The sequence below is a fragment of the Ursus americanus genome, chromosome 23, assembly GCF_024610735.1.
Source record: "Ursus americanus isolate L20-20 chromosome 23, mUrsAme1.1.p, whole genome shotgun sequence".
NCBI lineage: Eukaryota > Metazoa > Chordata > Mammalia > Carnivora > Ursidae > Ursus > Ursus americanus.
Genome location: NC_142149.1, coordinates 16218131 through 16233027, shown reverse-complemented (window position 1 = coordinate 16233027; position 14897 = coordinate 16218131). Strand labels below are relative to the sequence as shown.

The 14897-nt window shown below is 37.3% G+C and overlaps 1 protein-coding gene across 2 annotated transcripts in view; it reads right to left on the bottom strand.

Annotated features, from left to right (window-relative positions):
- Positions 1–14897, bottom strand: part of KANSL1 (KAT8 regulatory NSL complex subunit 1) — a 177808-nt gene that overhangs the window by 149397 nt on the left and 13514 nt on the right. The gene's annotated exons all lie outside the window — the stretch shown is intronic.

Sequence of the window (14897 nt, the reverse complement as noted above, 5' to 3'; positions counted from 1 at the left end):
CGGGTAGGAAGCTCCCTGACCAGGGAAGCGCTTTCTGCCGCCCTTTGTCCTAGCCGACTGCCTCCGTACACTGCAGCACGCCTGGGCACTAGCCTCAGCGCAGCGCTCCGCAGCCGCCAGGGTGGGAAAAAAAAAAAAAAAAAAAAGGCGCACGTCGTCATTGCGCAGGCGCAGGCCAAGGCCCGCGCCGGGCCAGCCCGGGAAGGGACAGCCGGGAGCGAGAGGGGAAGTGATGGCCCACCCGCGCCGGGCCCGCTGGGAACTGTAGTTTTCGTTAAGAAGCACGCGTCTTGTTTTGGGTGTCACGGCTTGGCAGATCCGCCAAAGCAGGCAAATGGCATTACACAATGAGTATTTATGCTTCCTGTCGCCACCAAAAGGAAGTTCACTGCTATGCTAAAAGTTTAACAAAGAACTCCACAGAGAAACCCAAATCTCACAACAAAAAGCAAACTTCCCACTTTCCTACCAGAGTTGGTTTTAAGTGGTGGCACTTTATCATTTCTCATGATCAGTTTGTCGGCACAGTATTTTATCCATCTCCCAAAACAGGGCCTTAAAATAATGGAACCTTTTCTAGATCAAAAAGTTAAGTGTAATGCAAAGTGTCACACAAAGTATAATTCCACTATCCTTTAAAACCAAAGAAAAAGTTGCCAAAAGATTAATTCAGTGCTTTAAGATTTTTAAAAAAGGAACTCTGGGAATCATCAGAATTTAAAGGACTGAACATAAAAAATGATTCCAACAATTGAATCATCAAATTCAGTAAGATAGAAAGGGCATGCTCTACTGCGAAAAAGGAAGATGAGAAATGCTCAATACTGTTTTGTGGCTTACCAGAACCAGTATCCGGTGGTATGCGTCACTTCTGCTAGTCAAAAAAACACCCTCGGTTTTAGTCCTCCCCAAAGTTACAATAACTCACCAGCTCCTATAGCATCTACACCTATATTTCCATCAGTTTCCATTTGTACTCTTAAAATCACAGTATCAGTCATAGTCATGGTTTTCAAATAGCAAACGCAAGCAGCTAATGATGAAGTCACTAATTACACAAAGACTAAACTAATATACGTATACATATTTGTATACACATCCAAAAGAGATGCTAGTCTTGGCTTTTTATAATCCTGGGACAGAAAATTAAGTTGATTAAAAAGTGTATATACATATCTCCACATAAATAGTAATTCCACAAAATATAGCAGAAGGGTGTTAAATACAGACCAATAGATGGCGAACTAGAGCCCTAATCTAAGGATTCTGAAATCTAAATGAGCAGAATGAAAAACACCAAATAAGGCAAAGCCCCTTGGAGTGTATACTTAAAAATATTTCGTTCAAAGACACCCACCCACAAAATAATTAATCTTACTACTGATTAGTAAGTAGACAGCCACCTCTTAAAACTCAACTGCCAGATTTAATTAGGCCCCCAAATAACCAAGATTATAAAATACATTTTTTTCAGTGGATTAGGAGAATGTAGAAATGCTCATTTTAAAACATGCATTTTGGGGGCTCCTGGGTGGCCCAGTCAGTTAAGCATCTGCCTTTGGCTTAGGTCATGATCCCAGGGTCCTGGGATGAGCCTCCTCTCTCCCTTTCCCGTTCATGCTTGCTCTCTCTCTCTCTAATAAATTCTTTTTTAAAAAATTTTAAAAAGTAAATAAAACATGCATTTGGGGGAAAAATAAATTCCAACTTTCCCATTCTCTCATTGCTTAACCCAAGACTCAGGAGTTGTGTTTATGGCATTTAAATCAATCAACATGTTTTACATTCTTATCTCAAACCAGATGTCTTTTTGCTGAGGCACCAATTTTCACAAATAAGGACATTCAAAGGTGAGCCACTACAGATGCAAAAATCTTAAGAAGAGAAATACGTTTTCTTAAAATCTACCCCAGAAACATAGTGGATGTCAAGGCCAATTAAACACACACACACACACACACACACACACACACACACACACACATTCATACACACCTTACTGTTCAAATCACTCTTGGAGTAGTCATTGTTGTTGACTCTCAAATATCCACTTTATCCTAATGGATTAATTCAACCCATCCTCTCTGCCACTGATTGGTTAGGAATGGGTAGGAAACCCAATCCTGGCCAATGAGACATGAGTGGAAGTCCACTGGAAGGCCTGTAAGAGAGAGTGGTGAGAAAAGCTTCTTCATTCCTAAAGATGAAATGAGGAAGAAACAGTTCCCTCTTCTTCAGATGGTGCTAAACATGACACCTCAAAATGGTACCATCCCTCTACAGCAAGCCTAAAGATGCCACCAACATCATCAAAGGGGACAGAATGTAGAGCTGGCAGGAACCTTTGTCCTTGGTGACAGCATGAAGCCATTACATCAAATAATCCTGACATCTGCAAGACTTCTGGACTTCCAGCTACATGAGAACAATGTAACAACAAACATTTCTTTATTGTTTCAGCCAATTTGAGTTAGCTTTTCTATACCTGAAGTCAAAAAAATTCTAATTAATTTCTCATATTTTAGAATATCTGTAATACTTTGATTATTCATATTATATTATATAAACCCTTATTTATTCTTCAGCAAAGTCCTTCCCTTCTATACACAACTCTGTACCCATCCATGTCTTTCTTTATATGTTCTTTCTGCCTAGAAAAAGAAGGCCATCCCTCCTCACAATCATTCCTTGTTCATTCCTCTCCTCCAATATACCGCCACTTATTTTTCTTTCAAGATATGTTCCACCAGACCACCATTATCATTTACATACTTAACAGTAATATAGATAACTGGCACTATATTAGCCTCATCTTGATTAAATGCTTTCTGTAATTCCTTTGAGATTGTTTTCATTTATCAGTCTTCTGAAGCTGGCCTGAAAGCCCTAAAAGGCAGGAGCTATGGTTCAGATTTATAACTCTCACCTGTACAATAAACATTCCAAGAAGAACTTCCCCACCATATATCTCTTAACAAGCCAGATATTCCTAAGCAGAACCTTCTATCACAAATTCAGTACTTCATATGTCCAAACTAATGTCAAAAAGACAAGGGATTATTTTGTTTTGCACTTAAAAAATATATATTAACTCAGGGGGTGCCTGACTCTTGGCAGTTGGTTAAGCGTCTGACTCTTGGTTACGGCTCAGATCATGATCTCAAGGTCATGGGATCGAGCCCTGCCTCGGGCTCAAGGCAGAGTCAGCTTGAGATTCTCTTTCCATCTCCCTTTGCCCCTCCCATTTGTGTTCACACACTCTCCCTCTAAAATAAATAAATCCTCATATATATAAAACTCCGGAGAGAACATCCTAAACCATTTAGTTTCAAACAAATAGGGACCCAGTTTCTGTTATTTATCATTGCATCATTACATCCTAGGGACCTAGTCCAGAGCCTTGCAAAAGGAGGCACTTTCTAAGAATTTGCTGAAAAAAATGACTAAAATGTATAGTGTGATAACTAAGAGTATAGGATGCAGGGGTAGCCCTAGATTTTATCTGCCTCCTTGAATTATCAGCTGTGTTACTCTGAGCGAAGTATTTAACCTATAAGCCCAAGTTTCTGCTTTATAAAAAGAAGATAGTAGTGCCCACTTATTAAATTTAACTATTAAAGCTATTTTCCAAAGTTCATTAATTGAGAAGGTTAAAATACAAGGTAAGGTCAGCATGTCCTTCCTAATTCAAACTTCAAATCCCTATCTACTCCAGCAAACAATGTTTTCATTCATAAACTCAGATAACACTACCCATAAAAATACTTTGAGTTCCCTAAAAACATATTCTAATTCTGAGAAAGATTATTTACATTTATAAATCCAAAGCCACATAAAAAGGTAAGATGCATTTATTCAACAAAAATTTAGTGAGTACCTATTAAGTTCAAAACCCTGTTCCAGATATCACAGAAATGAATGCATCAATCTATTTAAGATAATATTAAATTATATCATGAAAGAAACATCTTTAAAATTGAAATTGGTGCATGCTCTCATGTTATTATTTAAGCAGCTAAATAGTAAGTGAAAGCCAGAATGAACTGAGCCAAAGGTAAGAAATTTAAATCAAGGGGTGCCTGGGTGGCACAGCAGTTAAGCGCCTGCCTTCGGCTCAGGGCGTGATCCCGGCGTTGTGGGATCGAGCCCCACATCAGGCTCTTCCGCTATGAGCCTGCTTCTTCCTCTCCCGCTCCCCCTGCTTGTGTTCCCTCTCGCTGGCTGTCTCTATCTCTCTGTCAAATAAAAAAATAAAATCTAAAAAAAAAAAAAAAAAAAAGAAATTTAAATCAAAGAATTCTGGATGTAGAAGGAATATGGAAGGTCATCTAGTTAAACCTCCAAATTTTATCAGTGCAAAATGATGTGAGGCCAAGAGAGAACAGTTAGGGTACTGCCCTAAGCCCTACCGCAGAAGGACACGCTGGGATCAGAGGTCAGTCTCCAATTCTCACTTTCCCCCTTGCATCATCACCTGCCTTCCAGAGTTACATCCTCTCAACAGAAACATGCTACTCACTTGATAAATAAGAACTACAAGCGTGATACAAGGTATTAAACCCAAACAATACTACCTATTTCAAAGTTTCACAAGTATCAAGATTTAGCCAAAGTAAAAGAAAATCCTCACAGTGATTACAATGACTGTAAAGGCTCAGAAATCAATATTTTTTTTTCATTAAATGAAGGTCTCAACTGATTACAAATATATATTCTTATGTACTCAGTCCAGTAGCAAACTTTCAGTAAGGTTAAACAACATAAGGCATGTAAAATAAAAAACTTTGTAAATGGCAAAGTATTATAAGAATGCATGGCATTCCTTAGTTTCAATCCCACCTGAAAACAAGATAATTTTCTTCTTCATACTAGAGAGACAGACTCCCAAATTTACATAAAGTTGTTACCTTACCATTTCACCACAGAAGTGATCCAGTAACTCTTTGAGAAGAAAAACTAATCTTGGGCATCCTCCTGATTTAACTGTGTTAGTAATAAGAACAATAACTAAAGTTATAGGTTAACTTGAAAAGCACTCCTAAATCAAGAAGTACTTCAGTTTGGGATAATTCAGAAGACAGCACTAAAATTCAACTGAATACAACTATACCACTTAAAGAAACATGTCAGGTTCTTTCAGGCCATCAGCTATAGTAGGATCTAACATCCAAGACTGATGGTTTTCTCCTCTGTGTTACCAGATTGCAAATAGCAACACAAACACTGACTTCTAATGCATGCAGTTTAACGAGGACTTCATATGAATATTTAAGTTTCTCAAGTTGTTACACAAAAAAGCTACACTGATTATTAAGGTGGATTTTAATTAATTCTACTGCTTTAGATTTGAGTATCGAACATTTAAAAATTCTTAAATAATTAGACTTAACCAAAAAAGTTAATTGACCAAACATTAACAGGAGTGCTTCAATATACTGCTTTTGCAGATGAGGCAATGTCAAATGAAGCAATCTGTCTAGGGCCTAAATACTGTTTCAGATAATAAACATTAATGTCAGAATTTGCCCAAAATCTGCCAAGAACCTGCCTGGCTTCTTTTCCAAATGAAACATAAAGGTAAACATGCAGAAGAACTTCAAGGCAGCCATGAGCAGCGAACTTGTAGAGCACCTGACGAAGAGAGTCAGAGGAAAAAAAAAAAGTTCAAATAGAAAAGGAGGCAACAGGTGCACAATGCAAATCTCATTTAAAAAAATTTTTAAATAAAGTTGCTAAGTCCAAAGTTAAGGTGCAACTTCTAAAATCTCACTCTGATGGCAGAGCAAACCTAGGGATTTTGGAGACAGCGCACCTGTTCCCTCCAGAGAAGTACACCATTCTCGGAAAGAAACATTCCTTTTTAATTCACTAATTCCTGGATTCTTGCACTGGGTTTTCATGCACACTCTGGAGCACAGAGCTATGAACTAGGGAGTAACCGAAGCCAACAAATAATCAGGAGAGACACCTTTCTGGAATGTCAATCCAATCAAAGACTGTAGTAAAATAGCATACACTTTTATTAAAATAAACACAAATATAGGGGCGCCTGGGTGGCACAGCGGTTAAGCGTCTGCCTTCGGCTCAGGGCATGATCCCGGCGTTACGGGATTGAGACCCACATCAGACTCCTCCACTATGAGCCTGCTTCTTCCTCTCCCACTCCCCCTGCTGTGTTCCCTCTCTCGCTGGCTGTCTCTATCTCTGTTAAATAAATAAATGAAATCTTTTAAAAAAATAAAAAAATAAAAAAAATTAAATAAAATAAAATAAACACAAATATATTACGGAGAAAAATGCAAAATTCTCATTTTTTTTCAAGACAAAGGAGTCTTCAGAGAAATGTCCTTTTTGTGACCAGTTGCTCTGGACATCCCCAGACTGAGGGTACTTTAAAGGAAAAGCTGGAGAAACACTGCTTTAGATCATTTATAGATAAATATGCAATCCCCCCAAAATCCTGAACATAATCCCTCTATACAAATAATGAAACTTGCAAAGATCTAATGTAAAAATTGTTGTGGATACTGTATTATAAATGAGACCATAAGCTACTGAGAACATGACTAGAATTCAGGAAATGCTAAAGTCCCTGTCTTATCTCTGTCACTCATTTACTAAGAAATCATATATAATTTCCTTAACAACAACCTTTTCTCATTTCTGAATTAGACGTAAAGATACAATATTCAGTATTTTCAGCCATATTCCAAATTAATTCCCACAATCAAATTTAGACAAATTTATCTAAGAAAACTTGTTCCAAATGAACTTTAGCAGAACAAATAGAAATTAAAAAAAATTTTTTTAACTGCTAAATCTTCTGTGATATAAAAAAGAAAAAGACTTTCTGTGTAGGGGATGTGGCAAAACTTACATTTATTATGTCTATACTGGCAATATCAAAATATCTTGCTGGTAATATTTAGGCTAAGTCATTAAATTTTTACAATATGACATCAGCAATATTAATATTCCTGCCCTGAATGACTTTGATTTTCAGTAAAACTGGATATCCCCTTAAAGCCCTAACATTCATTCCCATTCATTCATAAACATTTATTGAGGTCCTAGTAGCTGCTAATCACTGTAGTACCACTAGAAGAAAATACTGAGTCACCCTCATAAGTTATGTGGCAGCCAGGAAAAATCCCTTCTATTCACTGACATTTTAAATGGTTAAAAATTCAAAGCTAAGAAGTAATGAGAACAATTAGCAAAATGTTAGTGCTTTATGCTTCCAATTACACTCTTTTCTGATCCCTTTTGTAAAGCTTGCCTAAACCACCCCCAAGAATGCTAAAATTGGATATTATTTACGGCATAACTAGAATGAGGTAACGATGTAATTACCCCAAAATAAAACCAAGGTCAAGGGAACCAAGTAAGGGTTGAGGATCTAAAGTACTGGACTTAGAACCTCTACCCTGAATATCTAAAGATAGGCAGAAGTCTAGAAAAGGGAAATTTGTGACCTAATCCAATTTATTTAATTCTGCATCCCTCCCTTCACTCTTAGTTCGGTTTTTTTTTGTTTTTTTTTTTGTTTTTTTTGTTTTTTTTGCACTGGGGGAAGCTTTTAGGTCTCTTCTGACTGCCACAAATTCAATAGCATATCATTTCTTAAACATTAGTTATATTAACTATTATCATCATTCAGTAATTAAGCAATTAGAATTTACTACTGCTAAATGAATGTCCAAAGTTAAACCACAATTATTTCAAGATGAAGTAAAGAACACATCTCAATTCATATGATAATGCTATTATTACCGTAATACCTAACCAGACAAAGATATTTAAAAACAAAACAAAACAGGGGCGCCTGGGTGGCTCAGTCGTTAAGCGTCTGCCTTCGGCTCAGGGCGTGATCCCGGCGTTCTGGGATCGAGCCCCACATCAGGCTCCTCTGCTGGGAGCCTGCTTCTTCCTCTCCCACTCCCCCTGCTTGTGTTCCCTCTCTCGCTGGCTGTCTCTCTGTGTCAAATAAATAAATAAAATCTTAAAAAAAAAACAAAAAACAAAAACAAAACAAAACAAAACAAAACAAAACAAAACACTACAGACCAATATCCCTTATGGATAAAGATATAAAAATCCTCAACAAAACACTAGCAAATGAATCCAGCAACATATAAATAGGACAGTACACCTTTGCTAAGCGTGACTAATCTTAGGAATTCAAGGTTGGTTTTAAAGACCTGAAGGTCGGGCGCCTGGGTGGCTCAGTCGGTTAAGCGACTGCCTTCAGCTCAGGTCACGATCCCAGAGTCCTGGGATCGAGTTCCACATCAGGCTCCCTGCTCAACAGGGAGTCTGCTTCTCCCTCTGCCCCTCACCCCACTCTCATGCTCTTTCTCACTCTCTCAAATAAATAAAATCTTTAAAAAAATTTTTTTTTCTTAAAGACCTGAAGGTCAATTAACGTAATACATATTAATAAAGGATTAAAACCACATGAGTACTCAGTTGATGCAGAAAAAGCATCTGATGAAATCCAATATACCCTTGATGATAAAAACACACAAAAAACCAGAAACTAAAGAAAACTTCCTCAACCTGACAAAAGGTATCTACAAAAAACCACAGCTAACATCATAGTTAATGAAGGAAGACTGAATACTTTCTAAGCTTAAGAACAAAACAAGGATGTCTGCTCTCACCACTTCTATTCAACATAGTACTGGTGATTCTAGCCAGGGTAATTAGGCAAGAAAAAGAAATAAACAGCATTCAGGTTACAAAGGAAAAAGAAAAACTAATCTATTTTTACATAACATAATGCTGTATATAAAAAATCCTTAAGGAACCCACAAATAAACTATTAGAACTAAAAAAAACAAGTCCATCAATATTATAGGATACAAGATCACTATACACTAACAATGAACAATCTGAAAATGAAATTAAAAACAATTCCATCTACACTAGCATCAAAAAGAATAAAATACTTAGAAATAAATTTAACAAGTATAAAATTTATACTCTGAAAACTACAAAAACTGTCAAAAGAACTTAAAGAAGTCCTAAGTAAGTAGAAAGACATCCCATGTTTATGGATTGGAAGATCTAACATTGTTAAGATGGCAATTCCCCACTAAATTAGAGATTCAATTTCATCCCAGAATACCCAAAACAATCTTGAAAAGGAAGCATCAAGTGGGAGGACTCACACTTACTCATTTCAAAACCTAACTCAAAGCCATAGAAATCAAGACAGTGTGGTACTGGCATAAGGACAGACATATAGATCAATGAAATATAGGTGAGAGTCCAGAAATAAGGCCTCACATTTATAGTCAACTGATATTTTTCTTTTTCTTTTTTTTAAAGATTTTATTTATTCATTTGACAGAGAAAGAGAAAGAGAGAAAGCACAATCAGGGGGAGTGGCAGGCAGAGAGAAGCAGACCCCCTGCTAAGCAGGGAGCCGATGCGGGGCTCTATCCCAGTACCCTAGGATCATGACCCAAGCCGAAGGCAGACGCTTAACCGACTGAGCCACCCAGGTGCCCTACAGTCAACTGATTTTTGACAAGGGTGCCACAATAATTCAAGAGGGGGTAGGGGGATAGTCTTTTCAGTAAACAGTATGAAGACAACTGGATATTCACATGCAGTAAAATGAAGGTGAAACCCTATCTCACACATTACACAAAAATTAACTCAAAATGAATCATAGGCCAAAATATAAGAGTTAAAATCATAAAATTCTTAGAAGAAAACAAGAGTAAAATCTTCATTATATTGGGTTAGGCAATGGTTTTTAGATACAGCAACAAAGTACAAGTGACAAGAAAAAAACATGTAGCTCAGACTTCATAAGCATTATAAATTTTGTGCATTAAAGTACCCCAGGGGGCACCTGGGTGGCTCTGTCAGTTAAGCGTCCAACTCTTGATTTCAGCTCAGGTCATGATCTCAGGGTTGTGAGATCAAGCCCTGTGAGATGAAGTTCCCACTAAGCACAGGGCCTACTTGAGATTCTCGCTCTCCCTCTCCTTCTGCCCCTCCACCCGCTCGCACTCGCTTACACACTCTCTCTCTCAAAAAATAAATAAATGAAATATTTTTAAAAAATAAATAAAGGACCCCATCAAGAAAGCGAAAACATAACCTACAGAATGGGATAAGATATTTGAAAATCATATGTAACAAAGGACTTCTTTCCAGAATATATAAAGAACTCTTATAACTCAACAATAAAAAGACAATCCAGTTTAAAAAATGGGCAGAAGTTTTGACAGAAAAATCTTCTCCAGAGAAACACAAATAGCTAATAAGCACATGAAAACATCTCAGCATCATTAGTCATCAGGAAAATGAATTCAAAGCCACAGTGAGACACCACTTCACATAGACTAGCATGGCTAAAACCAAAGTGATGGATGGTTACAAGTGTTGACAAGGATGTGGAAAGACTGAACCCTCTCATACACTGCGGGTGTGTAACTGTAAAACAGTTTGGTGGTTCCTCAAAAAGTTAAACAGAGTTACCATATAACCTAGTAATTTTACCCCTAAGTATATACTCAAAAGAACTGAAAAGAGGTGTCCAAACAAAAACTTACACAAGAATGTTTATAGCAGCATTATTCGTAATAGCCAAAAGATAGTAAAACCCAAAGGTCCACTGATTAACAAATAAGCAAAATGGGGCATGTTCATACAATGGAATACTATTTGACCTTAAAAAGAAATGAAGTCCTGATCTATGCTACAACATAGATGAACCTTGAAAACATGCTAAGAGAAAGAAGCCAGTCACAAAAGAGCACACATTGTATGATTTTATTTATATGAATGTCCAGCATAGGCAAATTACAGACATAGAAAGTAGATTAGTGGTTGTCAGGGACTGGGGTACAAAAGGGAATAGGGAGTGACTGCTAATAGATATAGGGTTTCTTTTTGGGGTGTTGAAAAATGTTCTAAAATTAGATTTTGGTGACAGATGCACAACCGTGTCAATACACTAAAAGGAAACAGTTGTACATTTTAAATGGGTAACTTTTATAGGTGAAGTATATTTCAAAAAAGCTGTAAAAAAAATGGATGGAGCCAAAATAATACTTAATTTCTAAAAATTTCACTTTCCGAAAAAAAAAAGAATATTGACCCACTTGCAAAAATCTCAAGAAAAGGCAAACCATAATTCTTTTATTTCCCCTTAAGAGATTACCTCATAGCACTAATTTGCCTTCATGTAACACTTGCAGACTCATTACCAGCAATATACACAAGCAAAAACTGAGGTTCCCATCAAACTCAACTGACTCTAATTAACTCTATAAGAGAAGGAAATGAGGAAGACCCAACATGTCAGCAATACGAACAGTTATCTATACGTAGATGCGAACTAGAACCTCAGTGAGGGAAGAGTTTAAGGAACACAAAATCCTATTACTGGAAAGGTTATCTTCAATGAGACAGGACTGGAATGTGTTACTATTTTAAAAGCTTAAAGAAAAGCAAGGATATTATACTCTGTCCTAAGAATTTTATAACAGATGGTTGACAAGGTTTCTATGAATGGGTAGTTCAAGGAGAAAAAAAATGTGGCATTGTCATCCCCGGCACTATCTGGAATATAAAGAAGATACCCTGATCCACAGATACAGATCTGAACAGAAAAGTATGCAGATCAGTCAACTCATTTCCAAGCCAGATCAATCATTCGTTTTTCTCCCCCATCAATCAACAATTCTTTTTTGTTTGCATATGATCCAATATAAACGTGTTTATCATATAAGTCTAGCCCCAGTAATCATCAGATTGATAAAATTAATGCTGAACTGGCATTCGAGTTCTAGCTCTGCCACTCGGTAGCTATGTGACTTTGGGCAAGTGGCGGCACCACTCTGTTTCTGCATGTAGAAAACAAAGGAGCCTGACTAGTTTGAATCAAGATTTCTTTTCAACTTTAATACTCAATGATTCAGAAACCTTGAAAACTACAATAACAGGAATGCAGGGTTCAACAATCTGTTTACCGACAAACTTCTTTGGGAGGGAACTGATAAAATTTTAAGTAATACAATAATGCTTTCTCAAAAATAATTAGAACAGGGGCGCCTGGGTGGTTCAGTCGGTTAAGCATCTGCCTTCACCTCAGGTCATGATTCCATTAGGATCCCAGGGTCCTGGGATTGAGTCCCGAGTCCCAAGTGGGGCTCCCTGCTCAGTGGGGAGTCTGCTTCTCCCTCTGCTCCTCCCCTCACTCATGCTTTCTCTCTCGCTCTCTCTTAAATAAATAAAATCTTTAAAAGAAGATTAGAACCTACAACATACACATATAACAGAACTTGGTTCTAAATTATAACCAGAAACTAACATACATGATCCAGAGGTAACGGAGATACAAAACACACTTAACCAACATTCCATAGAGTGAGAGAAAAATAAAAATATTTATATGCATACCTTCGCCTTCCTGCCTCCTCCCCTTTCTGCCCACCCCCTTCTATCCTAAACACATTCATAAAAAATGTGCCTATCAAAAAAAAATGTATTATATGGTTACCTAATTTTAGAAAAAAAATGTAGACTTTAGTTAGATAAGATTAAAATTGCTTAAAAAGCAAGTGAGTAATACAAAACATAGAGGTGGACTTCACAATACTGTACTGAGTGCAAGATATTAAAAAAGTCAGGAACTCAACCCAAATTTTAAAAAATGTTTACATTTTAAATTGCTAACTTGCGTGGGGTTGGGGGAGGGGAGAGAAGGAGAAGGTGGAAAAAGGGGAAAACTTTACTCAGAACAGAACAACAAAAATGAGGAAAAGCAATAAAAGACCGTAAATTGTAGCTGATCAGGAGCACTAAGACATATGTAGGCATAACAACAATTAAAACCTAGCAAGGGGGGGTGCCTGAATGGTGCGGTCGGTTGAGTGCCCCATTCTTGGTTTCCACTGGGGTGGGGATCTCAGGGTCATGAGATCAAGCCCCAATTCAGGCTCTATGCTCAATGCAGAGTCCACTTAGGACTTTCCCTCCCTGTCCCTCTGCCCCCTTTCCCATGCTACTCTCGCTCTCTCTAAAATAAATAAATCTTTCAAAACAAAAAACAAAAACAAACAAAAAAACCTTGCAAGAAAATGCAAAGCCACAAAGAGGTGGTTTAAATGTCTAAAAAAAATATGCCAAATAAATACTGGATGGGTCACTTGATAAATAGGGTATAAACAGTGATAAAAGCAAGACAGCTGATAGCTGATAACTTTCATTTGCTTCAATATTTACCAAGGAAGACATGAGGAAGAAAAACGTATTTCTAAATTACCCTTTAAAACATATAAATCACTGATAGCCAATTAAATTCATCATTAAAAAAACCAGATGCTTCCAAACTAATGTATCAGATGTTAGGTAGTCATGGAATCCCAAAGTATTCTCTGCATTTTAAAACAAGGTGAGTATAAAATTATAAAACTGCAGGGCAGAACTTAACTGGCTGTTATATGAGAGGAGTGACCTCCTATAAGCCCCAGAAGGATGGAATCCAGATATTTCCTTTATCAACATTTATCTAGCCCCTTGCTCAACTCCTGGCATATTTAGGCACTCAATAAATATTTGCTGAACAAAAATGTACAGGCACATGCCATCAATATAACTCCCATGTACTCAAGAGAAGGGCTCTGGCTGCAAGCTTTAAATCAGCCAAATGGGCAAATCTCTAGTAAAAGATGGGACCACAAGACATATCAGCATGAATAACCTTCTGAGGAAAAGACATCACAGCTTCTAAAAGAGGAAATCACACCATTCCAGTCTACACAAATTCTCTAAGAAGAAAGGAATGTGAATGTGAATATGATTTATGTGGGCTTTTGTAACGTCTTGACAAGATTCTAAGTAAAAGGTTATTTTTTTTTTAAACATAAGTGACCACAAAATTGAGAATATTTACCATAGATGGGTTGTAAGTCAGACAGAAAATAATGGTGGGAGCCGAGGCACTTCCCCAAATGAAGAAGTATAATCACAAGACTGATACTAGGTAACATTTTAGAAATGCTGTATTTAACATTTGAATATATTAAAAGACATATAGAAAATTCCCCATTTTGCAGATGGAATGATGAGCTTCCTGACAGTGAAATAGTACAGAGCTGGAAAAATAAGGGAACTAAGAGGTGGAAAGGATTTTTAAGTGTATCAAATGAGAAACATTTGCAAAAAGTAGGGATTCCTTTTCAGCTTAAAGAATATTTTGGCGCACTTGAAAGTTGTCTAAATATCTAAAAGATCCGTCCAGCAGAAGAGAAACTAGAGCCGCTCTAGGCAGTTCCTGTGTAGACAAAATTAGGCCCAAAGTGGAAATTACAGAGGGGCACATTTCAACTCAACATAAGGTCAAGCTTTCTACCCATCAGACCTAAACTAAGAAGGTGCTTCTTACCCTGAATTAGCTCTAAGAGCCCAGTGAGCTAGAGAAAGCCAAGGTACCACAGACAGGAAAGCGGCAGGTATCACAGCATGGACAAAAGGAAAGTAAGGCGTCTACAGGAAAAAACCGAAGCTGGGCCTAAAGAATTCATAGCTTCCGGTAAAAAAATAAATAACTGTAGAGTAGTTTTTGAGTAATTGTAGAATGTTCCTCTAAAGAGACTGGGATGTTCTGTGCAAAGGCAGGCAGGGGACAGGGGGTGGCTGGAAATTCTATTGATAACAACAAGGAAAAGACTATAAATAGAACATATTTTCCTATCCTTCTAACAAATCACAATTTAGCTATATCTGAAATGTAGTTCTGACTGGTTACCATAAATCCAGAAAGGCAAAGCAATGCTGACAAGGATCCAAAGAAATGTAAATGGAATGACTAAGAGGCTGAAGGAGGTTTCACCGAAGATTACATTTTAAAATTGTCTTCAACTGAGAAACAT